Source organism: Nycticebus coucang, chromosome 4 (assembly GCF_027406575.1).
Source record: "Nycticebus coucang isolate mNycCou1 chromosome 4, mNycCou1.pri, whole genome shotgun sequence".
In the NCBI taxonomy this organism is placed as follows: domain Eukaryota; kingdom Metazoa; phylum Chordata; class Mammalia; order Primates; family Lorisidae; genus Nycticebus; species Nycticebus coucang.
In genome coordinates this window covers 63,117,498-63,143,104 of record NC_069783.1, presented here as the reverse complement: position 1 = coordinate 63,143,104, position 25,607 = coordinate 63,117,498, and the positions used below count along the sequence as shown (strand labels likewise).

General features: G+C 38.3%; 1 protein-coding gene across 4 annotated transcripts in view; it reads right to left on the bottom strand.

The window, feature by feature from the left end:
• AFTPH (aftiphilin) overlaps positions 1–19,435 on the bottom strand; it is an 83,953-nt gene extending 64,518 nt beyond the window's left edge. For 2 of the 4 annotated variants that reach the window (XR_008379529.1, XM_053588171.1), the window contains exon 1: positions 19,121–19,354. The gene's annotated coding sequence lies outside the window, so the exon portion shown is untranslated. Of the gene's footprint in view, positions 1–12,017; positions 12,099–19,120 lie in introns of all 4 variants that reach the window. The other 2 variants (XM_053588170.1, XM_053588169.1) reach the window with 2 other exon arrangements.
• Positions 19,436–25,607: the final 6,172 nt, after the last annotated feature.

Here is a 25,607-nt window from a genome sequence, read left to right as displayed (position 1 = left end):
TGGAAAGCTGGCTTCAGTCAGCCATCTTGTCTCCTCCCCCTCCGGGGCTGGGTTTGAACCCCTGTTAGGTTTTGTAAGTAATCTTAAGAGATGATTTAAAGGATGTGCACAGGGTATGCAAATATTATGCCATTTTATATAAGGATTTGAGGATCTGGGGAGTTTGATATGGCAGATGTGGATCCTGGGATCAATCCTCCATGAATACCAACGGACAAAGCGAGCAGATCGCCGAGTCCCAGCGTTCACCACAGAGCCGTTACATGCAGCAGGAACGTGGGCGTGTGTTTTCTTCCTCTTTCCACCTCCCCAGAGACGCGAGCCCAGTCCTTTCCCCTGCTTTTCACCCGGGCTGGGTCCAAGGGCAGCCCCCGCCGCCCAGCCAGGACCCCTACTGCTTTTTCTAAAACCTCTCACTGATAGAAAAATGAAGTAATTTATTGGTTCAAAAACTATTTCAAACTCAGATGTTAATGCAAGCATTAATACAAAGATCTGAATCAGGAACTTTGTAATCAGAAAAGTAGTTTTTCTTCCTATTATACACTGGCAAGGTACTTTATTCCCTTATAAGTGAGGCATGCTTCCAGACTAAAGACATTTCCATATTTCTTGAAACTGAGCACCTGTTGATGAGAAGTACTCAGGCTACTGCATGTTCCTCCTTAGCAGGTCTTGGCTCTGTCTCAACTCCCCCTTCAGAAACCTAAGAGAGTGCCAAGGCTGCTAAGTTTTGGCCAACCAAACCAGTGTGGAGGAGATGCAAAACTTCCCAGAAAATTCCTGTGTGTCCAGACCAACTCAACTTAAAAGAAGCTTTATGTTAATTGTATTACTTATATAATGAATTTACAAATTAAGTGTAACTTAAGATAATCCACTTTTTTTAACAAAGAAAATAAATGTTTTATATAGCTGCTCCTATTTAACAGAGAAAGAAAAGGATGGATAAGCTACTTTAATACTATGCCTGCAAATCACAAACTCAATAAATGTTTCTTTACCTTTCTTAATAAACTACTCCCATCCATACCACAAGGAGTCCCAAACAATCATCTAATTCTTTATAACCTGAACAAATGTGTGTGTGTGTGTGTGTGTGTGTGTGTAGGGGGTTGTGCTCAACTTTTCATTTTTATGTCTGCTTATTCTAAGAACTCTTAGAGGGCAGTAAATTAATGGGACTAACACAGTAGCAGCCAGGGAACATTCAAATCACAGTATACACAAATAGTTCTTTTTCACCAAAAGAGAAGTTGTACTTGCTTAAGGACTTCTAGCCTCTAATCTAAAATGGTCATGGAAAAGTAGAGATGGTAAATCTACAGGTGTGACCTCTGGGGTTGAAAGACAAGATAGACCTGGGAAGGCAGAGGGAGGAGGGAAGGAATGAGGCCAAAAGTTATCTAAGACTATGCTAGAACCTCCATAGTTGACCACCTCCCTACTCCTTAAGTTGATCTAATTTTCATAGACCAGACATGTACCACACACATGTATCAGTACAGTAGGCCTAGCTCCTCATGTCGACCACCTCTGTACATTGACCAGTTTGTTATAGTCTCTTGGGTGGTCAACTTACAAAGTTTCTATTGTATTTGGTCATTTAAAACTAATTTCTCAAGAAGAACAAAGTTGGAGGACTTAAACTACTAGCTATCAAGCTTGGTTTAAAGCCACATGGTTATGTGATAACAAAGCTGCCACTGCAGCGTGGAGGGAAAGTATGGACTCTTCAACATGTGATATTTTAACTGGATATCCATGGGGGAGGGTGGCATCTTTAATTTAACCTAATATCTTACACAAAGTACTCTCCAGATGGATCAGAGGTCTAAATGTTTATGGTAAAATAATTAACCTCCAGAATACAGCAGAAGAGATTATTTTCATGACCTTAGGGAAGGCAAAAATGTTTTAAACAAGGCATAGAAAACACTGATCATGAACAAAGACTGATAAATTAGACTGCATTAGAGCCCATAGCAGAGTGGTTATGGCGCCGGCCACATACACTGGGCTGGTGGGTTTGAACCCAGCCTGAGCCAACTAAACAATTGACAACTGCAACAAAACAATAGCCAGGCATTGTGGTGGGCGCCTGTAGTCCCAGCTCCTTGGAAGGAGGAGGCAAGAGAATCACTTAAGCCCAAGAGTTTGAGGTTGCTGTGAGCTGTGATGCTACAGTACTATATGGAGGATGACACAATAAGACTCTGCCTCAAAAAAAAAAAAAAAAAAAAAGAACTGAAATTTAAAACTTTTGTTCATCAAAAAAAAAAAAAAACCCCACCATTAAGAGGTGTGAAAAAGTCAGTCACTGCCTGGGAGAAGATATTTGCAATATATGTAACTATCAAAAAACTTACATCCAGAATATGTAAAGAATTCCTACAAACTGACACGAGGCAATCCAACAGAAAAATGGCTGAAGTATTTGAACTTGTATTCCACAAAAGAGCATATTCAATAAACTTACGAAAAGTTATCCAGGAAAATGCATATTGAAATGACAGTAAGATACCTGTATATAACCACTAGAATGGCTAAAGTTAAAACAAAATGATTTTATCCAGAGCCACTTTTGCCAAGGATATGGAGCAGGTGGGGTTCTCTTACTGGTGGATAAACATACTCGGAAAACTGTTTCATAATACCTATTAAAACCATACCAGACCTTCAGCACCTGGCACATTCTGTATACTCAATAAATTATCAACCATCATCACATTTTAACTTTCACCAAGTCCATGGCTCAAATCACATCTACCTGTAAGAAAGTGTTAAGTCAATGTTTGCTTAGTTAGCACACAACTTCAAATGATTCTCTATATTTTAAAGGTCACTAAAAGAAAAAGTCACTTAAGAAAAATATTTGTAATCACATTAAAGATAAATGAAGTTGACTTTATTGCTTATTTTTATACCTAATCCCTGGAAAATATAAAACTTAACTTATATAAGTAAACTACATTAAGTTTATAGGCTTGGCGGGGGCCGGGGTCTGATAACAAACGAAATCTGAAGCCCAAGGATGAAGGATTGAGACCACAGCCTCTGTTATTAGTCTGTCAAAAGACAGAAGTTTTGAAGTGAAACAGGAAAATGCAATCCAGAAGTTCTTACCAGTATCTTGGTAATATTTATAGTTCCTATCCAGTTAAAGGAATGACCAAAAGAATAAAGGCTCATGTGAAGGTGCCTGGTTGCAATGGAAATAATTCTACACATGTGGGAAATACATAGGGTATTCCCTTCATACACATATTTCTTTAAGAGACAGTTAATCCCTGCCACCCATCTTACCCACTGTGATCCACACACAGTCTAAAGGTCCTTAGGCTCACATTTGGTGTGGTGTCTGCGTCTCCAAGTAAGAGAGCTCTAAGAATGTCCCCAGAATCAAGCATAGAGAGGTTCTTCTGATAAACTAAAAGCTCATAGCCCACACAAGCTCAACAGGGAGAAACTTCCATCCTTTACAGAGCACCAGCACAGCTGCATCAATGTGTACATCATTTTTCATCAATGCCAGATAAATAGACTATACAATACACAGATTATACAATATACAGCACGATGAGGACCTATCACTCCAAACTTAATTTTATAGGGACTGGGATGGGCGGTGAAGGAGAACACAAACAGGAAGGATGGTAATAAGAAAAGGGAAAAGGAAGACAAGCTACATCGGAAGTTATGTTATTGACTTCAAAAGTGCAAACTACAAGGCGGCACCCGTGGCTCAAGGAGTAGGGCACTGGCCCCATATACCAGAGGTGGCGGGTTCTAAACCGGCCCCAGCCAGAAACTGCAACATCAACAACAACAACAAAGTACAAATTACAGTAGCACAAGGTATAATCAATGATCACAAAAAAGGATTACCATCTTTTTACCACAGTATATCTGAGGTTTATAATTAGTCACTAAGTTGGATGAGTGAAGAAAAATCACCTCTATTTTCTTTAGAAAAATGTATGAAAATGTTACATAAACAATCAACAACATCAATTTACATCATAAACATTGCCTGGTATTATAGTAGTTTAAATTTTTCAAAATTGTTACTGTAATACACTTATGGAAATTTTAAGGTAATGTCAAAATGTACCATCAATGAATCTGCCTAGTCTACAATTCTACTTAAGAGTTATAAAGAAATAGAAGAAAGAACCCTTCCTCTGAGCCACATGAAGATTTGGTTTTGGATTTTAATTAACTTGTAGGTTTTCTTTTCCCTTCTCCTCTTTCTTTTTTAGATAGGGTCTTGCTCTGTCTCCTGATCAGGAGTGCAGTGAGGTCATCATAGCTCATAGCAACCTCAAACTCCTGGGCTCAAGTAATCTTCCTGCATCAGCTACCAAGTAGCTGAGACTACAGGTGTATTCTATCACACTTGTCTAATTTTTCTTTCTTTCTTTTTTTTCTTTTTTTGTAAGGACGAGTCTTGCTCTTGCTTAGGCTGGTCTCAAATTCCTGATCTCAAGTAATCCTCCCACCTCCAACTGTTAGGATTACAGGTGTAAGCCAATAAGCCAGGCCAAAGGTGAGTACTCTTGGTTTTCATTCTATCTAGAGGTCCATGTCATAGAAGTTTCCACAGTTCTAAAAAAATTTACGAAAATTATCATTTTAATTTTTCAGCATATTACTCAATAGAGCTAATAAGTACAATGAGAGCCCCTAAAAGTAGAAGTGTTCAGCCAAGAATTGAGAAAGGTTTTGTTGTTGTTTTTAGGACTATCGTTTTCCCTTTAACAGAGGCTGCAAACTGAAAGGCTACTTAAACTTCCACAATTCCAGAGCTGAATATTTTTAAAACTCTCATAATTAACTTGCCAACTTAAAAACAAAACCCCAAGATATCAGAGATGCCAACCATATGTCAAAATGTCATCAACTGTGTAATTTCATAAAGTATTAAAGACATTTTTAAAATAAGAATCTTCCATGTGTTTTCATTCCCTGCTTACACCAACAATATTAAGTTAATACTTAATTGAGTGCTTACCATCTGCCTATATTATGTGAAGATCATTCATAAACTATCTCATTTAGTCCTCATATGGCAGAAATTATCTTCATCTTACAGATGAAGAAATAAAAGCTTAAAGAGTTTAATCTCTCTAATTTCTGAAGGTAGCATAACTAGTAAATGGTGAATTAATCACATGCTAATTAAATATAAGTATCTTAAAATACTGCAGAAATGACAACAAATAGATTACAGATATTTTCCCTAAAAGGATTCTGAGTTATTCAGAAAAAGATTTCTGAAACTTGCATAGTAATTTGGAAAGAGAAACAAGATTTTCACAAGATGAGAAAGTACCATATATCCGACAAAAATGCCAAGAAGCAAATCCCTTGTTTCCATCATAATAACAAATGTGGCAAAACATGAAAATAAGCAGCAAAATATCTTTATTCCCAAGTTGATCACCCTTAGAAGGCCAGACTGCCAGTGACAACAAATTTTTTTATCTCCCTGGTTTTGATGTCACTAAGGTTGATTCAGGAAAGTAAAATACCATATATATAATGTCAATTACAAAAGCTACTACTTAACTTCCCTCTTCAAGTACTAATTATCTTGTTAAGCAGCAATAAGTTACTTAATAATAGGTGGTTTTCAAAATTTCCCATAAAAAGAATTTCTTTTGCTGACCATTTTAACTTTTTACATAAATTCCTAACATTTTATTTGTGTTTGGATTATTTTATGTAAAAATTAAACAAGATAAATTACAAAATTAATCATTTTGCCTTTAACTTATCATTATCGACTGATCATATTTTAGAGTTTATTAGCTATTTTTTCCAAAAGGTACTTCTATCCCAAAAGGAATAAATAGCATCGGTTAATTATTGATAACAAAGGCAATGAAACAGAAAAGAAGCAATGAGGACTTAGCCCTCGGAAAACAATTTTTTCCCTAGTACTTTCTGCTCCTATTGTATAATGGCAAAATAAATTAACCACTCTCATTTTCTATCCTTGTGTCCTTGAAATTTCACAATGAAAATGGAATCTGAAAGGCAGAAATTACCTCAATTTCATGTCCCTTTACTAAGATCTTGCTTACACCCACAATACTGTCTACTGATAATCCCTTGACCTGTTTTCCTTCTCAACTGCTTGCTGGGTGGTTTTTCTAATTTCTCCATCACTACTGATGCTTTCTCTTTAGCCTGTAAGTGTTCAGGAATCTTCCACTCTCAAAACAAAAAAACAAACAAACAAAGAAAAAAAAACCAACAAAACACCCTTCTGTGCCCTTCTACCTCTCCTCATCACCAAGCTTCTCAAAAGAGACGTTGTCTATTCATTATCGCTACTTCCTAGCCTCCCACACAATCCTCAAACCAACACAATCTGGCTTCCATCCTACCAATCCACTGAAACTGCTCTTCAAAGAGTTTCTTTACTTCAACTCAAAAGACTGTAAATGTTGTGCAAGCATAGGCCTCTGCTGTTTACCACTCCATCCTCAGGGCCTGGCTCACAGTCAGGACTGAATGGAATACATTATCATGATTCTTGTAGGGGCATTTACTCTACTATTTTTGAAATATGCACCATACCATCCTCTCTCCAATGAGATTCCTATAACCCTACCTCTGGTCTCTTAGTGCTCCATCACATAATTTACAACCGAGTTCAATCAAGGTAAGTAGTGGGATCTGAGAGAGACTGGCCTAAAAGTTGATGAATGGGAAAGGAAATAAATCCAATCATTTGTGTTGCAACATGTCTGATAAAAAAAAATATGTTGACTGGGGCAGTACTTTATATGCAAGCTGGGGGAAAAAAATTCGGGCTAAACAACAAAAATTTGTAGCGAGTTTTTAACAGATCTGTTAACACGGATACTTGCTTTGGTTTGAGACAATTTCTCAGCGAAAGTAAGAAGGTCACCGGAGTGTGATGCTACTCTGGATAGTCCAACTAATTTCCCTCACTCTCATTATCTGCTCCCCAGCAACTTTATTTAGTACTTCATGAAAATTTTCCCACAGAAGATTTTGCAATTACCTGACATGCTTTAAAATAAATTTCTTGCTGTGAAGTTTTAAATTAGCATTTTGGTCAAGACAGATAAGTTAAAACTTCAAGAGTCCATGGTATTCTCAGAAAAAAACCAAATAATAAACTACGGTGGGGACATTCGGGCATCACTGTAGTCTGTAACCAAAAATGTACACTTTTGTAGCTATGTTTCCTGTGTCAGCCCTGCTCTCTGTGAAGCCTACTATGAGAGCAATGCACCTTGAGAAAAAGCAATGCACCTTTCTCTAGAAAAATTATAAACTGCGACCAAAAGCAGTTAGAATTCAATGATCTGAGCTAGTAAGTAGGCAAACAAAGTCCTACATAATCTAAAACTCACAAATTTGGATTTAAAATATGACCTACATAATGGCAAATTTGCCTTACAATTTAAGTGTTTGCCACATGCTATTACTTTCATTTTAATTTGTTCTCTGACCACCCAGCAACTAAGAGAAAAAGATGACCTACACTGGACATGTGAAGTGAAAGAAGAAAACCGGACAACGATCCAGTCTTAAAAATAGTCATAAATGATACATAGGTAGTAACACACAATGATATTCTGGGGAAAAATTATTACAAAACAAAAGATATACAGATTATCTGAAAAATAAAATATGAATACATTCCAAAATAGTACTCATGAGTGTACATGTGTGAGGGGTGTGTATATATATATATATATGTAATGAATCCCATAAGTAGGTCTACTTTTAGTAACCCCATGAAAATATGGAAGGAATTCCACGGCAAACAGATTTCTGACTGGTTGACCTTTTAAGGGTACATTTGCTTGGTTTAAAGTTTTATTGTGTCCTGAGAAGTAGAAAGGCTGAAGGGTAAAAGGAAAAAAAAAAGATAGCACTTATTATTTGCAATATACCAAATACCTTTAGTTAGAAATGATTTGAGAATTAGCCCATTAAAACAGAATTTTTCACAATGTTTTTTCCTGTGTGACCCACAGAAGAAATACATCTTAAAATAATGATAACATTAAGAAAAAAGTTTCACTGAACAGTATTTACCCCGGATTTCTGTGTATTCTAATTTTTAGTTATATTTCTTTTTTTTTAAAGTTGGTTGTGACCCTGTACATTGATTTTAGGAATTGAGAATAGGTTCTAATCCAAAGTACGAAAAAGTATTCTCATTCCTTCTGTTCCAATTCCTTTAAATCCAATTACTGTTTCCAGTATGTAAGAGGAGGGAGTAGACTTTCTTTTAAAACAAAGGACTCCTCCTTGATCTGGTACTTAAAAGAGCAAAATGAAGTTTTTTTTTTTTTTTTGAGACAGCGTCCCACTTTGTCACCTTTGGTAGAGCTTACAGCCGTGGTGTCAGAGCTTACAGCAATCTCCAACTCTTGGGCTCAAGTGATTCTCTTGCCTCAGCCTCCCTAGGAGCTGGGACTACAGGTGTGTGCCACCAACACCTGGCTATTTTTTGTTGAGGTTGTCCTCATTGTTGTACAGCTGGCCTGGGCCCAGTTCGAACCCGCCAGCCTTGGTGAACGTGGCTGGCTCTGTAACCAATGAGCTACTTGCGCCGAGCTGGCAAAATGAATTCTTAAATTACATTATTTCAATGAATCAAGTAACTTGATGAAATACAAGTGTTCTTTTCTCTTTACAGAATTTTGGATGGAAGTTAATAAATGAAAATTACTTATTTCTCTTCAGATTCCTACCACCTTCACTTTGAGGATAATTTTTTTAACACACATATTATACAAAACATAAATATTTTGGAAAATTTTAATGATTTTCACTTCTACCCTTTACACTTTTACCAATTGTTTAGGTTTGTTAACATTACATTTTTTTGTATATTATCTGCAATGTAAAAGTTCTCTAAAAGATCCTATTGGTAAGAGTACATATTAACTCACATATCCTATGACAACTTAGTAATATGTATATCAAAAATTTTAATGCACATTCCTTCAACTAAGCAATTTCATCTGCAAGGATGCATCCTAAAGATTCATCATGCTGGGCAGTGCCTGTGGCTCAGTGGGTAGGGTGCCGGCCCCATATACTGAGGGTAGTGGGTTTGAACCCGGCCCGAGCCAAACTGCAACAAAAAATAACCAGGCGTTGTGGCAGGCGCCTGTAGTCCCAGCTACTTGGGAGGCTGAGGCAAGAGAATCGCCTAAAACCAGAAGTTGGAGGTTGCTGTGAGCTGTGATGTCACAGCACTCTACCGAGGGCGATAAAGTGAGACTCTGTCTCTAAAAAAAAAAAAAAAGATTCATCATTCAAGTATGCAAAATAAGTCCACAAAAATGTTAATTCCAGTATTATTTGTTCAACTTAAAAAGCAACTGTGAACAATTTAAATATCAATAAGAAAGTGAATAAAAAGTGCAGTCATTAAAAATAAAGCTATATTATTCATAAGAGAATGTGTCTAAAATACATTTTTAAGTGAAACAGCATTTGGAAAGGCATTCTTTTGATTCTCCTCCTACTTATCTAACCCTTTCTCTTTCAGTGGATTGACTTCTTCTGCCTGCCTCATAACCATCATTGCTCTCCAGGCCTTGGCTTCCCTACTTTCTTGTCACCGAGAAATCTCATCTACCTTTTGTTTTTATATGTTCATAATGCCCAAACCTGATTTGTCTGCAGACTGCCTGACCTCCAGATCCACCTGCCCAAATGCCTTTTAAAAATACCTCTATCTGGATGTCCCAGAGACATCTCATATTCTCCGATTCCAACACTGAAAAGTCTACCTTTACTCAAAAAGCAAACAGAGACCACTTGTTCCTATAAAATATTCTGAATTCTATGTCCAGAAATTTGAATGTTACTGCTGACTGCTCCCCTTTTACCATACCCCTCCCACAAATTAAATCAACCTCACAACTCTAACCTCTTAACATCTCTTATTATATTTGTTTGAACATCTCACAACCAATACCTTATTTCAGGGTCTCATGATATTTGGCCAGGATTTCTGCAGTACTCTTGACACTCCTTACGTATTTTAGTCAACATGGCTAAGATACTACCTCTTTGCTCCAGACAGACAAAATACCTATGGCTCCTCCACCATCACGGGCACTATGTTATCTCCAAGTTGTCACACGCACCATTTTAAAAAATTTATTATTCTTATTTGTCCAGAGAATCTGTTTGCCAATCATTCAAAGCCTTACTCAGACAAGATGTTTTCTGTGAGGCCTGGGTAAGGGAAATCACCTATATTTATTGAATTACTAGGTGATACATAAAGTTACTTGGTTCACTGAAATAATGTAATTTAAGAATTCATTTTGTCCTTATAAGTATTGGATCAAGGAGGCATCCTTTATTTTAAAGGAAGCGCTATTCCCTCCTCTTAGATACTGGAAGCAGTAATTGGATTTAAATAGTGATAGGTACTGTGCAATGTGCTTATTCATGCACTATCCAGTTTAATCTTAAAATTCCATTTTAGGCTGGCACAGTGGCTCACGCCTGTAATCCTAGCACTTTGGGAAGGCAAGACAGTAGGACTTGCTTGAGGTCAGAAATTCACGAACAGCCTGAGCAAGAAGAGCAAGACTCCTCTCTACAAAAAAAAAAAAAAAAAAAAACAGAAAAATCAGATAGGCAATGTGGCACATGCCTATAGTCCCAGCTATTTGGGAAGCGGAGGCAGGATGATCACTTCCGTCCAGGCATTTGAGATGAGCTATGATAATGCCAGTGCTCTCTAGCCAGGGTGGGACAGTGGGTTTTTTGTTTTCTTCTGAGGCATTCCTTATGTTTTATAGTCTTTTCTGTTTTGCTGTGATCACCTCTCATCTTGTTTATCATGTGGATGCAAAACAGGGGTCCTCAAACTGCGCCCCGCAGGCCACATGCAGCGGTGTGATTATATTTGTTCCCGTTTTGTTTTTTTACTACAAAATAAGATATGTGCAGTGTGCATAGGAATTTGTTAATAGTTTTTTTCCTAACTATAGTCCGGCCCTCCAACAGTCTGAGGGACAGTGAACTGGCCCCCTGTTTAAAAAGTTTGAGGACCCCTGAGTCCTAGAGGATATGCAGAGACACTGTGGCTCAGTGGGTAGGGCGCCGGCCCCATATACTGAGGGTGGCGAGTTCAAACATGGCCCCAGCCAAACTGCAACAAAAAAATAGCTGGGCATTGTGGTGGGTTCCTGTGGTCCCAGCTATGCAGGAGGCTGAGGCAAGACAATCACCTAAGCCCAAAAGCTGGAGGTTGCTGTGAGCTGTGATGTTACAGCACTCTACACAAGGGTGACAAAGTAAGACTGTCTCTAAAAAATAAATAAAAGTAATCCAAATTTAAAAAAAAAACCTGAAGCATTAATTTTTTTCTTAAGCGTTTTGATTTTTAGTAGCTAAAATTACTAGGAGACAATTTAACTGTTTTTATATTACTGACTACTATCAAGGGCTTGAGCAGTCCCACTGCCTCACAGATCCTTCAATTTTTAGATGAAAGATCAAATCCTCAGATAAGTTTCCTAACCTAACATACTCACTCCCCAAAGTCCTACACACATTTATTTCAGAGCATAAGTACTATATTAAATTATAGTTTGTAATCAAACACTTAGAACTAAAAAATTATTATATAAACTGTGTACACTGGTAGTCCCCAAGCTTTCTGGCACCAGGAAGAGTTTCATGGAAGACAAATTTTTCCATGAATGGGGGTGAGTGGAGAGGAGTGCACAACCTAGATCTCTTGCATGTGCAGTTTACATTAGGATCCCTGCTCCTAATGCTGCCCCTGATCCAACAGGAGGTGGTGCTCAGGTGGTGATATAAGATGGGAAAGTGGCTGTAAATACAGATGAAGCTTTACTGGCTCACTTTCTGCTGTGTGGGCCGGGTTCCTAACAGGCCACTGGACCATACCAATCTATAGCCTGCCTGGAGGTTGGTATATACTATGAAAAACACTCACAGATTTAAATGTAATAAGTAAAATTTACCACTTTCTGAAACAGCGAAGTTAATCTTGTATTTCTTCTCCATAAAAAAGAAAGTCAGTGAACTAGAGCAGCGCTGTCCAACTGAAAAACAAAAAAATCACATATGTAATTTAAAATTTTCTAGGAGACATATTAAAAAATAAACAGATGAAATTTAATATTTTTTACTTAACCCCAAATACCTAAAATATTATTTTAACATGTGATCAATGTAAAATATTGATATATTTCACATTAGTTTTTGAAATCTGCTGTGTATTTTATACTTAAAACACATCTTTAATTTGGACTAGCTTCATTTCAAGGGCCACAGCGGCTATTGGCTATTGTATTGGACAACTCAGTTCTAGAAAATAAAATTGTATTTCATGTACTTTAATACCTTGCTTCCAGAATCAGCTACTTTAAAAAGAGCATGGCATTACCAACAAGGACACATAGCACATGTTTCAATCCTTCAAAAACTATACAAATATTCCACAATGCTGGAAAGCCTAAATCCAAAATAAAAATTCAGGTAATTTTTAAAAACTACATATTTACTGATCACCTGAGGAAATTACAGAGAGATGGGTACTCAACCACTACTGAAAGGAGTGATTTTATTATAATCTCTTGGAAAGCAATAGGCTTTCCATTTAATTTAGTAACTCTACTTCCAAGACTTGATCCTGTGGAAATAACCAAAGACAAGGTCAAAGATTTCTGTACAAACTTGTTCACCAAGATGCTTTTCTATGATAGTATAAACTGGAAAAACCCCATCAGTGAGAAAGAGTCAACAAAGATAACTTGAAACTCTCATGATGACATTCTACACAGCCATTAAAAATCATGTATTTAGGGCGGCACCTGTGGCTCAAAGGGGTAGGGCACCGGCCCCATATGCCAGAGGTGGCAGGTTCAAACCCAGCCCTGGCCAAAAAAAACTGCAAGAAAAAAAAAATTACGTATTTAAGGAATAGTTAATAACATGAGGAAATGCTCACAATAGTTAAAAGAAAAATCTGCGCAATAGAAAAATCTGTGTCATATGTGTATGGCACACTCACATCTCTAAAACTGAGGAGAAAAAAATGTTAGCAGTTTTCTGTTTGTGCAGCATGATGACCAGTGATTATTTTTTCTATTATTCCTTTTTTTTTTTTTTTTGGTTGCATTGTCATTGTTGTTTAGCAGGTCTGGGCTGGGCTTGAACCCACCAGCCTCGCTGTAGGTGGCTAGTGCCCTACTCACTGAGCTACACTGCAGAGCCTCTATTATTCCTTTTAACACATATTTATCAAGTGCTACTTTATGCCAAGTATTAAAACAGATGGGTCCTGTCATCATGGGACATACCAGTTTTCCTTTTACTTTCCCACATTTTTCCAAATTTCCTATATAAGTATTTATCTTTTCATAATTTTAATAATCAGAAAATCATAAAATGCAGTAGATACTGATTTGTGGAAATCAGCTGCAAGGGGAAATTTCTGGGTAAACTGGGTAAGAATTTGAAAATGGCCTAGTTTAGATGACCAGGTGACTTAACAAATTTAAAAATCTACAAATCAGTATGTGTAACAAAACTTAACTTTGTAAAAAGTACATACACACATACATGTGTGGAAAAATATGCATTATTACATAAAATGTTCACAGTGAAGGGTCTCTGTTTTTTTGAAAATGGGGTTTTTTTTTTTGCTTGTCTTCTGTGATGCTCCTGTAATAAAAGACTATTTTTAAAAATGAAAAAACAATATGTGTGTGTATATATATTTACTATTTACTGAGCAATGACTTCATACAAAACCAGGCTAGGCTCTGTAAAGGGTAGAACTGTATATAAGGAGTCACATCCTTAAAGAAACTTAACAATTACGAGAGTAAAAGTAATACAAAGCTGGGCGGCGCCTGTGGCTCAGTTGGTAGGGTGCCGGCCCCATATACGGAGAGTGGCGGGTTCAAACCCGGCCCCGGATGAACTGCAAACCAAAAAATAGCTGGGCGTTGTGGTGGGTGCCTGTAGTCCCAGCTACTTGGGAGGCTGAGGCAAGAGAATCGCTTAAGCCCAGGAGTTGGAGGTTGCTGTGAGCTGTGTGATGCCATGGCACTCTACCGAGGGTGATAAAGTGAGACTCTGTCTCTACAAAAAAAAAAAAAAAAAAAAGTAATACAAAGCAAAATATATACAATATAAAATAAAACGTGGCTGCCCGGATTCTAAACAAAAAGATCACATTTGATTGAGAAGAAGAAAAATGTTGAAAATTAGAAAAAGATTCATGAAGGAGAAAATCTGAAATGGAAAGGACTTAACTGACAGAGGGCATGGTAGGCACTGAAGATAAAGCAGGATCCACTGTCAAGAAATAGAAAGACACATAATAGAGATTGGTTACAGCATAGGACATATGAAGGGATCAGGGTATAGGCAACAAACTGGAAACATAGGCTGTGAAGACCTTGAATTTTCAAAAGGAGTTTAGCAATGTGGGAATTAGTGAAGGCTCCAATTCAAGAAACTATCCTATCACTTCTCATCAGCGGCTACTACCAACCAGGTTCAAGCCACTATCATCTCTTTTTAGCTGTATCACCCTAATCACCTCCTAACTATATCTTTCTGCCTCCTGTCTTGCACTCCTATAGTCTATTTTTTACACAGTAGCCAGGAAGACCATTTTATTTATTTATTGAAACTGAGTCTCATTTTGTCACCCATAGTAGAGTGCTGTTGCATCACAGCTTACCGCAACCTCAAACTCTTGGGGCTCAAGTGATCCTCTTGCCTCTGCCTCCTGAGCATCTGGACTTACACGCGTCTACAACGCCTGGCTATTTTTAGAGATGGGGTCTTGCTTAGGCTCTAGCTTAGGCTGGTCTTGAACTCCTGTGCTCAGGCAATCCACCCAGGCAATCCTAGCCTCCCAGAGTGCTAGGATTACAGGCGTGAGCTGCCATGCCCGGCCTGACAGACCACTTTAAACACAAGATTATCTCACATCTTTATTCAAAAATCCAGCAATAGCTTCCAGTCTTACACAGTACAAAGCCTAAATCACTAGAATTTCTATAAAAAATCTACAACACTGCCCCTCACCCTCTAATTCTGATCCCATTTCCTACTATTCTTCTACCTGTTCACTCTATTCTAATCACACTGGACTTCCCCATGACAATTCCACAAACATTCCAGGCATGCTTCTTCCTCTACCACTCATTCCCTTATTCGCTTTCCCTCCTTCAAGTTTAAGCCATTTCTCCCCCTACTCTCGCCCCATCAATGTCTCTACTCCTGGCTCAAAGTAAAAACGTTGGCACTCTTCTATGCCCCCAAAGTGACTCTATTTTTCTGATGATGACACTTAACATTACTTGCTATCTTACTGCTGTTTTGCTTGTCTGTCTCCAACACACAAAGAAACTGAAACTCTATGAGGGAAGTTTTTCTTGTTTGTTCATTTCAGTATCCCCAGCACCTACAAGAGGGCCTGACATAGAGCAGGTGCTCAATCAGTATCTGTAGTATTAACAAAAGGAAGAGGATAACATGATACTAGTAGGTATTTAATTAAAATGGTTTATGACATACTGTAAATATTTACATAAATAGAACCCACAGTGAATTTATTCTAATTTGCTGTGTAATTTACCTCTGCTATTAACTAATACAGTGCTTGTAAATTAACCTTTAATTTATGAACAATCTATCTTTGCAAGGCTTACCTGTAGGTTAGTTATTTGGAATAAGGGTGGTACTGACAATGACAGGATGGAATCTTAAGTCTCTATTTTCCTCCTCTTTTCACTTCTCCCAAACCAATGATTCCCCACTCCCTCCCCTTCTCCCCATTGAAAAGTTTCTGACCTTTTCCCTTGCCCAGGGATTAGGTCTAATCTACAGATCTATGAGCCCCTACCCTAGGGTAAGGCAAGAAATAGAAGCTACCAGCATGGTACAGGGCTGTTGAGATGGCTGGCAGCAACAGACAAGAGCAAGAAAAGTTAATTCAGAAAAACCTGGAGAGACCAATAATTCTTAATTCAATTTTCTTTTTTTTTTTTTTTTTTTTGGCCAGGGCTGGCTTTGAACCCGCCACCTCCAGCATATGAGGCTGGCATCCTATTCCTTTGAGCCACAGACGCTGCCCTTAATTCAATTATTTTTAACTGAGAAACTTCTTGTATTTTATAAAGGAAGTCAACACAAAATTAAATACTTCCCTGTTTCCTTTTTAAATACAGTGTTGATACTGTATGTTTTAAATAACATTTTTTATTATGAAGGATTTCAAGCATACAGCAAAGCTTACAAAAAAGCGTTAAGAAATGAACAAGTACCCACCACCCAGCTGTGTTAAATCTTAATCTCTTATCAAATCTGCTTCATGTTTATTTTAAAGACAGTAAAGATTATACCTCTCTAGTTCTCCAGAGGTAATTTTATTCTGACTATGTATATATCATTCCCATGCATGTTATTGTATTTCTGCTACATATTCCACGAATTGTAGAAACTATGTAGTGTAGTTTTGCAAGTTTCAAAACTATGCAAATGTTATCATATTCTGCCTCTGTCACTTACAAGCTGTTTGACCTTAGGTAAGTTACTCAATATTGTTGTGCCTCAGTTTCCTCTGAAAAAATGAAGGATAATACTACCTATTACCCTATGGGGTTGTTGTGAAGATTAAATGAGTTAGTATACTGTATATAAAACATTTAAAAAATTATTTTGCTCACAGGAAGCAGTATATATATTAGTGTTAGCAATTACATAATGCTACAAAAGGACCCATAATTGTCTATCTATATACTGATCGAGAAAAGATTACAAAAATTACATGTAAAATTCAAATAATGCCAGATATTTTCAAAATTGCACAAAAATCGGCTCAGTGCCTGTGGCTCAAGCGGCTAAGGCACCAGCCACATACACCTCATCTGGCGGGTTCGAATCCAGCCCAGCCCGCCAAACAACGATGACGCTACAACCAAAAAATAGCCAGGCGTTGTGGCAATCGCCTGTAGTCCCAGCTACTCGGGAGGCAGAGGCAGGAGACTCGCTTGAACCCGGGAGTTGGAGGTTGCTGTCAGCTGTGATGCCACGACACTACCCAGGGCAACAGCTTGATGCTCTGCCTCAAAAAAAAAAAAAAAAACCCTGCACAAAACCCAAAAATAAAGTCTGGAAAGGTTCACTAGCCTAGTTAAAGAGGCACTGAAAGTGCTTAGAGAGAAAACGCCTTTATTTTTAAATTTACATTTGTAGTTAACATTAAATTAGAATATAAACATTTTACTTAAATAATTTATGGTAATTTAAAAATATCTAAATACTTTGTGCTCTCCTTTTATGAGACTGGGAGAAGTTGGGAAGGAAGGGGCAATGCTTCAATGAGATGCTATTCAAAGACTTCTTTGTTGAGGAAGGCACTTTAGATTCCACACAAAATAAAACATTATTGGGTACTCAAATTTCATTATTTTTCTGAACTAGTTTTTCACTAACTGTAAGCAGAATAAATTAAAATTTAAAACCATGCCTTATATAATAGGATTTACACAGATTATACTATTTTTATTAAGACAATTAGATTCTGCAAAATTTATTAATGCAGTTATTAACACATCTTTGTTTTGACATAGGAGTATTTACATTAACAGTCTCTAGGTTAAAAGATCAAAAAACAACAAAACTTAAATGCCCTACATAATATGTGAATTCCAGTGAATTTCTTTCAGGAGTTTTTTAAAGATTTAAAAATATGTATGTACTTTGAAAATCAATTATATCTAGTTTGATACACAGAGGAACAACTAGATCTAATGAGTATGTACTAGGTGCCGTTTATTGAGCTAGACACAGAATCTTTCGATCCAAATGCCAATAACTTTATGGACAAAACTTAGCAGACTACCACAGATACTCTAAACAAATAGTGATGCAAAGTATTAAAAATGACTACAAAAGCCAGCATTTAAACCAGAAAAGCAACTGTGCTAATTATATCAACACAATAATGCTGAAACATTTGTTGCCCCTAGAGATTAGCATATATGTTCTTGTCTAAGAGGTTAACTGAAAACAACAATCCAATGTACACCAAGGATAAACTCTGTATAGTTCCCCCGTCCCTTCTCCCCAAAACGCCTAGTAGCCAGTGGAAGAAAGATTTATACCATAGTAAAAGTTCAAAAGTAAAGTTCTACTTAACTTCTCCTAAAGCGAAAACTTCGAAAAAGAACCATTACTTTTGTTCCTCGCCCCCCGTAAAATATTTACATGTACGAGTCAGTCCCTTCCCTCAGCCCTAACGTAAGATTCAGTATAACCAAACTATAACTTGTATAAACCAACAAGAAAAAAACTTAGTGATTCCCACTATTCCCAATAGAGCAACCAAGAACCCTACCAACGCTCCCCCACAGTCTGCCCTTGCCCCAAGCAAAACGCAGCACCTGCCAAGCCAGGCGCTTAAATAATAAGGGAACAACTTTTCGAACGCAATCTGGAGAGGAGACGCAGATAATTTCTTGAAGAGTGCAAGAAGGCAGAAGAAAAGATACTCTCAAGAAAGAATGCATAAGCTTTGGGGCTGTCTCCTCTGCCTGATGGAGCATTCAAAATCCATTTCCTTCAGAGAGCCTGGGAAGCAGCACACTCCGGTCGCGGGCGGCCTCCGGCCTCGGCAAAGCAGACAGTGTTTACACCTGTCACGAGGGTGGAGGAGGAAGAACCAGGAAGCCCAAGCAAAGCCCCAAACTTCTCAACATCTCCCAGGAGAAAGCAGCCAGCGTGGAGCTTTGGATAGGAGGAAGAGAAGGGACAGGGTGAAGCGGCTGGGGACGGAACGGCTCACACTTGCCCGACCAGTGTCGGGATGGCAACAAGGGGGCCGTGCACTTCGGGCGCCGCCAGCGGTATTCCCGCACTCGCGGCAGAACAGAGCAGAGCCGGAGCCCCGAGTCCGCAGGCCCGGCTCCGTCCTCGCAGCCCTCGGCTCCGCGGCGGGCAGGTGCTCCCGGCCCGGGTGAGGGTCTGGCTGGCGAGCCGGGCCCGCTCCCGGCACCGTCTTTCCTCCGCGTGGCTTGAGGAGAGGAGCGGCGGCGCTTACCTGGCTCGTTCGGGGCGGCCGCGATGGGCATGGCTCAGGGGCCCGGGGAGGAACTGGCTCCCCGGGGAAAGACCGTGTATTCCGACGCGGAAATGGTGAGAGCGGAAGGCCGGCTGCTTACAGCCCTGTCAGCGCAGTAGCGCCGAGAACGCCCACCCGGAGTTTCAGCGCTACCGCGGGACCCCCATCCCACTACCCTCCGCCCTCTTCCGCCGCCGCCGCCGCCGCCGCCGCCGCCGCCTCCACCTCCTCCGCGGAGACCCCCCGCCCACTCCACACACTCTCCCATCATGCAGCGGGCGAACCGCTGCCGCCTTACGTCACTTCCGGGCGCAGGTGGCTAGGTCGGGACCGGGCGCTGGTGGGTGCTGGAGGGTGGGGGAGGACACTCCAGGGGGATTAGTGTCACCGAAAGCTTACCCTTGCGCAAGCGCTGTCGCGCAGAGCTTCAGCCGCCATTTTGGGTGCGGGCAAACTGCCCTTTCCTTTGACATCCTAGCGAGTCATCGAGCTGTGGAGGGATAGATGACTTTCTTGCACTCGGCGGTCGGCTGAGGCGGCGCTCCTGGCGAGGGACAGGTGCTCCTCAGCTGCTTAACGTTCAGCTCAGGACCGAGTTAAGTCTCTCGCTCTCCAAATAAAATTGCAAAGGTTTGGAAGTACAGAACTGTACCTTTACCAAAAACCTGCTGGAGAGCATTCATCAGCTTGCCCTTTTCGCCCCGATAAACGACTTTTTCATTCACAGGCTAAGTTCCTTCCTCTTTTTTATTTAAGCCGATAGAGGAGGAAGCCGATATTTAACGAATAACAAAGAAGAGATGTGATAAATCGAATTTAAGGGGGGAAAGCAACTGCCGAACTGACAAGTCGTCTTCGAGACCAACACCAAAACAATATTCTGGAATTTGACTAACGGTGTTCGTTTCTCATAGATCCGTCGGGAGACTATCCAATGAAGATAAAGAAATAAAATCAACTTCTGCATTCAAACGCATTTTTCTAACAGAGGTCATAAACGGATTTTGTTTCCATCATCAGTCCTGAGCTGTCGATCATTTGAGTTTTTATAACATTTCCCCTCCTTTATCGTGAATATCTGTTAGAACACCGGCCACTGTAAAAATCAGACTACAAGGCTACGGGATTATATTACTACATGGGACGATGCGCCCGGGGTCCTACCCTGCCAATCATGAGCTCTGCCGATCCCTCATTTTGTCCACATTGCTTAACCTCTGCTTCCGTAATTTGAAGAATTTAAAACAGGTACAAAGCAAAAAAACTCATAGCTATGAGAGAAAAGTGTTCACCCATTTGAATGAAGGAATTATACAAATCAGGGGAAAGATAAGGACAATAGCAGTTCATCACGGTTTATCCCGCCTCCGCAATGTTCTAGACAAATTAACTTGGGGTGCTAAAATAGAGCTGTTTCTTTACAACTCAGTAGCTCTAAGATTTACAGAGACTGCATCACTTGAAGTTGGAGTACCAATTGCTTTGTAGTGACGCTGGATTTTTTTGTTATTGCTGTCTCGAAAGTAAGAAAAATCTATATGGCTTGTCAAATTTATTTCTATTGTATTTTGCCCCCTGCTGGTTTAGCTTGCATGCAAGCTTGAGTATGTGTGCCGTGAAAAACTAGAAATGAATTGATTTTAGACGAACACATGCTTGTTTTTATTTCATAGCTCTACTGAACAGAAATATCAATATAAGAACATATGACAAGATCATAAAGCAGACTCTACACTAAGAAATTTTATGTTTAAACTAAAATAATGAATTTAAACATGAAAACATTAAAAAGAAAACCCTACTTTGGAGAAATCTACATAAGATAAAATTACAAAATGATGATTTTTGTCAGGTAAATGTATAAATAAGCCAATCCTATTCACTAAGGACAGCAATTCAAAAATCAGCCTCCGTTTCTGTAATATGGAAATTGTGTGTCTATTTGGCCAACTGCCTGTGAGTGCAATCAACCAACCTGTAACTGTTAATCTCACAAGTAATTATGAGGACGGTGTACTAATGCTTACAGAATTGTATTACAAAAAGTACTTCTTTCAATGGTTATAAGATGATGAATCTATGGGAAATGTAAAATTCATTGCATTTGGAGCCAATGATAGTATTGGCTTTGTTTACTTTTAAAAAATGACCATAACTGCATTACCTAAGGTTTGGCATCAAGGAAAAAAAAAAAAAACCAACTACCAGTTATCTATCATGTTGTGTATTTACTTCAAGTTTTTTCCTTCTGTGTAGACTTTTTACAAAGTTTTAATCATAATGTAAATTTTGTATCCCTTTTTTCCTCATCTTATATTAAAAGCGTTTCTCTTATCATTTAACATCTTATAAAACCTTAACTTTAGTTGTCTATATAGTGGTCAATGGAATGGACATACCCTGACTTATCTATTATCCTATTGGTGGATATTTTCCACTATTCCAAATACTACTTTGAGGAACATTTTGTGCCTGTGGCTTTGTTCAATTCTTGGAATTTTCCCTAAAAATTTGCTATGAATTTAAAAGGCTATAAATGTTTAACACTTCATCACCTCTTAGTATTTTCCAAAAAAAAACTACACCAATTTAGAATGCCACCAATAATATAGGAGAGTATTGATTTTACCACCTCCTCACCAGCAATAATTAAAAGAAAAAAAAGATTGACTAGACTAAAAAGTGAAAAGAACTTGATTTGTATTATATGTGAAACCAATAAACATGCAAGTACAAAACAGCAATGTGGTGTTCTGGAAAGACAGTATATATAGGCCAAGATCTATGAACAAGCTCTTTTATCTCTATGATTTTGCATATATTACTTAACCTATCTTGACCTCAGTCTTCCTTTGTTCTTTTTTTTTTTTTTTGAGACGGAGTCTCACTATGTTCCCCTCAATAGAGTGGAGTGGTGTCACAGCTCACAGCAAACCTAACTCTTGGGCTCAAGCAATTCTCTTGCCTCAGCCTCCCTAATAGCTGGGACTACAAGCGCCCACCACAACACCCAGCAGGCTTGGGCCAGGTTCGAACCCACTAGCCCAGGTGCATGTGGCCAGCGCCCTAACAACTGAACTACAGGCACCACCCAGTCTTCTTCTATGTCAAATGATAAAGTATGAGTAGATCACAGGTTCTTAACCCTCTTAGGGCAAATAACTATTTGGCACACTATTTCTTTGAAACATGATCAAAATCAAAGCTTTGGCCCTTTCTGTAGAAAATGCTAATACCCACAGACATGCAAATTTCTCAGACATTTTAGCACTCATTAATGGAAGAGGGTCTATGAACCACAGCTGAAGAAATCTACACCAGATGATCTCTAAGGTCCTTTCTGTATTTAAACATTTACCTAAGATTTTATTTTTGAACTCAATAAATATTTTCTGGCTAAAAAAGTTCTTTTTAGTGGATAAATAAATTGTGACATATTCATAGATAGATTACTATTTATTTATTTTGAGACAGAGTCTCACTCTGATGTCCAGGCTAGAGTGCTGTAGCATCAGCTCAGCTCACAGCACCCTCAAACTCCTGGGTTCAAGCAATCCTTCTGCCTCAGTCTCTTGAGAAGCCGGGACTGTAGACGAGATGCCTGCTACAACACCTGGCTAATTTTTCTATTTTCAGTAGAGATGGGATGTTGCTTTTGCTCAGGCTGATCTTGAATTCCTGAGCTCAAGCAATTCTTCTGCCTTGGCCTCCCAGAGTGCTAAGATTATAGGTGTGAGCTACTCCACCTGGTGCATAGATTGCTATTGAGCACGTAAAAATAAAGTAGACCTATTCAGGGGTCCTCAAACTTTTTAAACAGAGGACCAGTTCACTGTCCCTCAGACCCTTGGAGGGCCGGACTATAGTTAAAAAAAAGAACTATGAACAAATTCCTATGCACACTGCACATATCTTATTTTGAAGTAAAAAAACAAAATGGGAACAAATACAATCACACTGCCTCACGTGGCCCATGGGCCATAGTTTGAGGACCCCTGCGAGTTAGATTATAAAAGCAACGAAAAGTGAACAGTTTCAGAATGAGTAAAATCTGATATGGATTATATAATGTATGTGATTTTTAAAATAAACCAATACTTTATTTGTGTATATAAATTTTTATAATAAAATATAAAAATATAGATGGAAAAGATACATACCAAATTCATTGAGGCTGGTATGGGTCAAGAAGCACTAAAGAAAAAAAAAAAAAGCACTAAAGAGAACTTCATCTGTAACTGCAATATCTTAAATCTTTAAAAAAAATCGAAAGCAGCTGTGTACTATGGCTCCTGCCTATAGTCACACCTACTTGAGAAGCCTAGGAAGGAGATTCACTTGAGGTAAGGCGTTTGGATCCAGCCTGGGCAATTTAATAAGACCCTGCCTCTTAAAAAAAAAAATGAAGCAAATGTACAAACAATTTACATTTAATTTTAAGTGGAGGGCATATGTTATATAATTCTCTGATATGTTCTGTATTCTTTTTTTAAAAATGGTTAAAAAATAACTTTTAGAGAATAGTTTAAAACCATGATATTGTGAACAGCATTCTGGTAATAATTTCTGATGTGTTATAATGCTAATATTATATTTACACAACTTTTCAAAGTGCTTTTGAATATATTATCTTTTCTGATTTGCATACAGACCCATTAGAGCTGATTAATACTATTTTTACAGAATACAAGATCACAGATTTTGAGATCAATATAAGATAAAAAAGTTAAAGATGGAATTGGAATTTCAACCATGGTCTCCTGATTTACATAGTCTCCTGAAGATCCATTTGGCCTTCCTACTTTATAGAACTGTAATATTGTAACCCCTAAGTTTTCCTATAGCTAATTTATCTCATTTTGTCATGTAATACACTTTCTCCATTTTCTTCACGTTTGAATCATTTTCTAATGGACTTTTTTTCTCACAATGAGCATGATTAATGAACTGAGTGAGCCTTCAGTATATTATAAAGTATTATGTATATAAAATTTGAGCTAATGAAAAATTTGCTGAAAAAGTTTTAGTACCTCTAAAATCATCCAGTCTAACAGCAGTCTCTTCCTCACTTCCTCCTCCAATTTTCCGGATAAATTAATAATGCCCTGAAAGCTTGAATGACAATGATATCCTTTGCCATCTAGTTTATAGAGAAGTAGGTACTGGAAACCAGGTTTCATGTTCCTAAGCCACAGTAACTCCCATTTTCACCCCACATTATTTTTTTTGTGTTTTTTTTTTTTCATCAAAGCACATAAAAAATCAAAACTATTTGGTACCCAAATAAACTTGTTTTCTGTATGCTCAGCAGGATGGGGCTACAAGATGTACTGAAGATAAACGTTCATATGAGATATAAATAAAGTTAATCGTGTAGAATAAAAATACAAAAAGAAACTTGTTTTAAATAGGAATACTATTAAAATTTTTGTTGCCAATGTTTTTGTTGCTGATTTGATGGGGATTTCACCGGTTTACCAAAGTGTGATGAGCAACAGAAATTTTGTTTCTTAGTCATTCCCACTAGTCTTTTTAGACTTGCTTATCAAGTTTATGGCATTACTAATGAAAATTATAATTTAATGTTGCTATACTTTCTGGACTACTGGTTATCTAGGACTTTCTGGACAAATATTCAATATGTTAGGGCAAATTAAATAGTTAAGACACTACTAATTTCATTGGTAAAATTGGAGGCAAAAGTAGGGAAGAGACTGCTATTTGATGAATCGATTTCTAAAGGTGCTGAACCTTTTTTAGCAATTTTTTCAAAGACTCAAATTCTATACACAAAGATATATCAAGTTCTGTAGACCTTTTCAAGAATAAAAAACTTGAAGGATGGGCTCAGGTGGTAGGAACTGGCATGAATGCACAGCATTTAAATGAAAGACCCTCCCCCCCCAAAAAAATTTTTTTCTAGATATATTTAGATGTATTCTTTTGCCATGTGTATAGTATTTGCCCTAAAATAGCATTCTACCCCTTTGAAAGATGCAACGAGGTGCCATCTTGGAAGGAGAGAACAGTCCTCATTAAAAACTGAACCTGCCAACACCTTGATTTTGAACTTCCCAGCCTTAAGAACTGGACATGTACCCCACCCATGGGCTTACTCCAGTTGGAGAGATGTAGATGGAGTGTTCTCTATAAAGGGCTTTGGAGCCCAGGCTCTGTCCTGGTTCTGCGCAAAGCTTTGAAGGGCTCCTAATGTGATGTCCTGATTGCAGAAATGGTTCCATTTTCAGCCTGCTCCATTGTGAAATTCAGATGGATCATGATCTGAGCAACTTGTCACCCTGGAGAAAAATCTTTTCATGGAGGAGACTGGCCTCCGGGCACTGAGAGGCAGTCAAGGATGACTCTCTTTCTACTTTTGTCTCTTATTTCAAAGTGAATAAAGATGGAAACCTTGTTGTGAGTCATGAAAAAAATATTTTTTTTTAATTAAATATATCATTAAAAT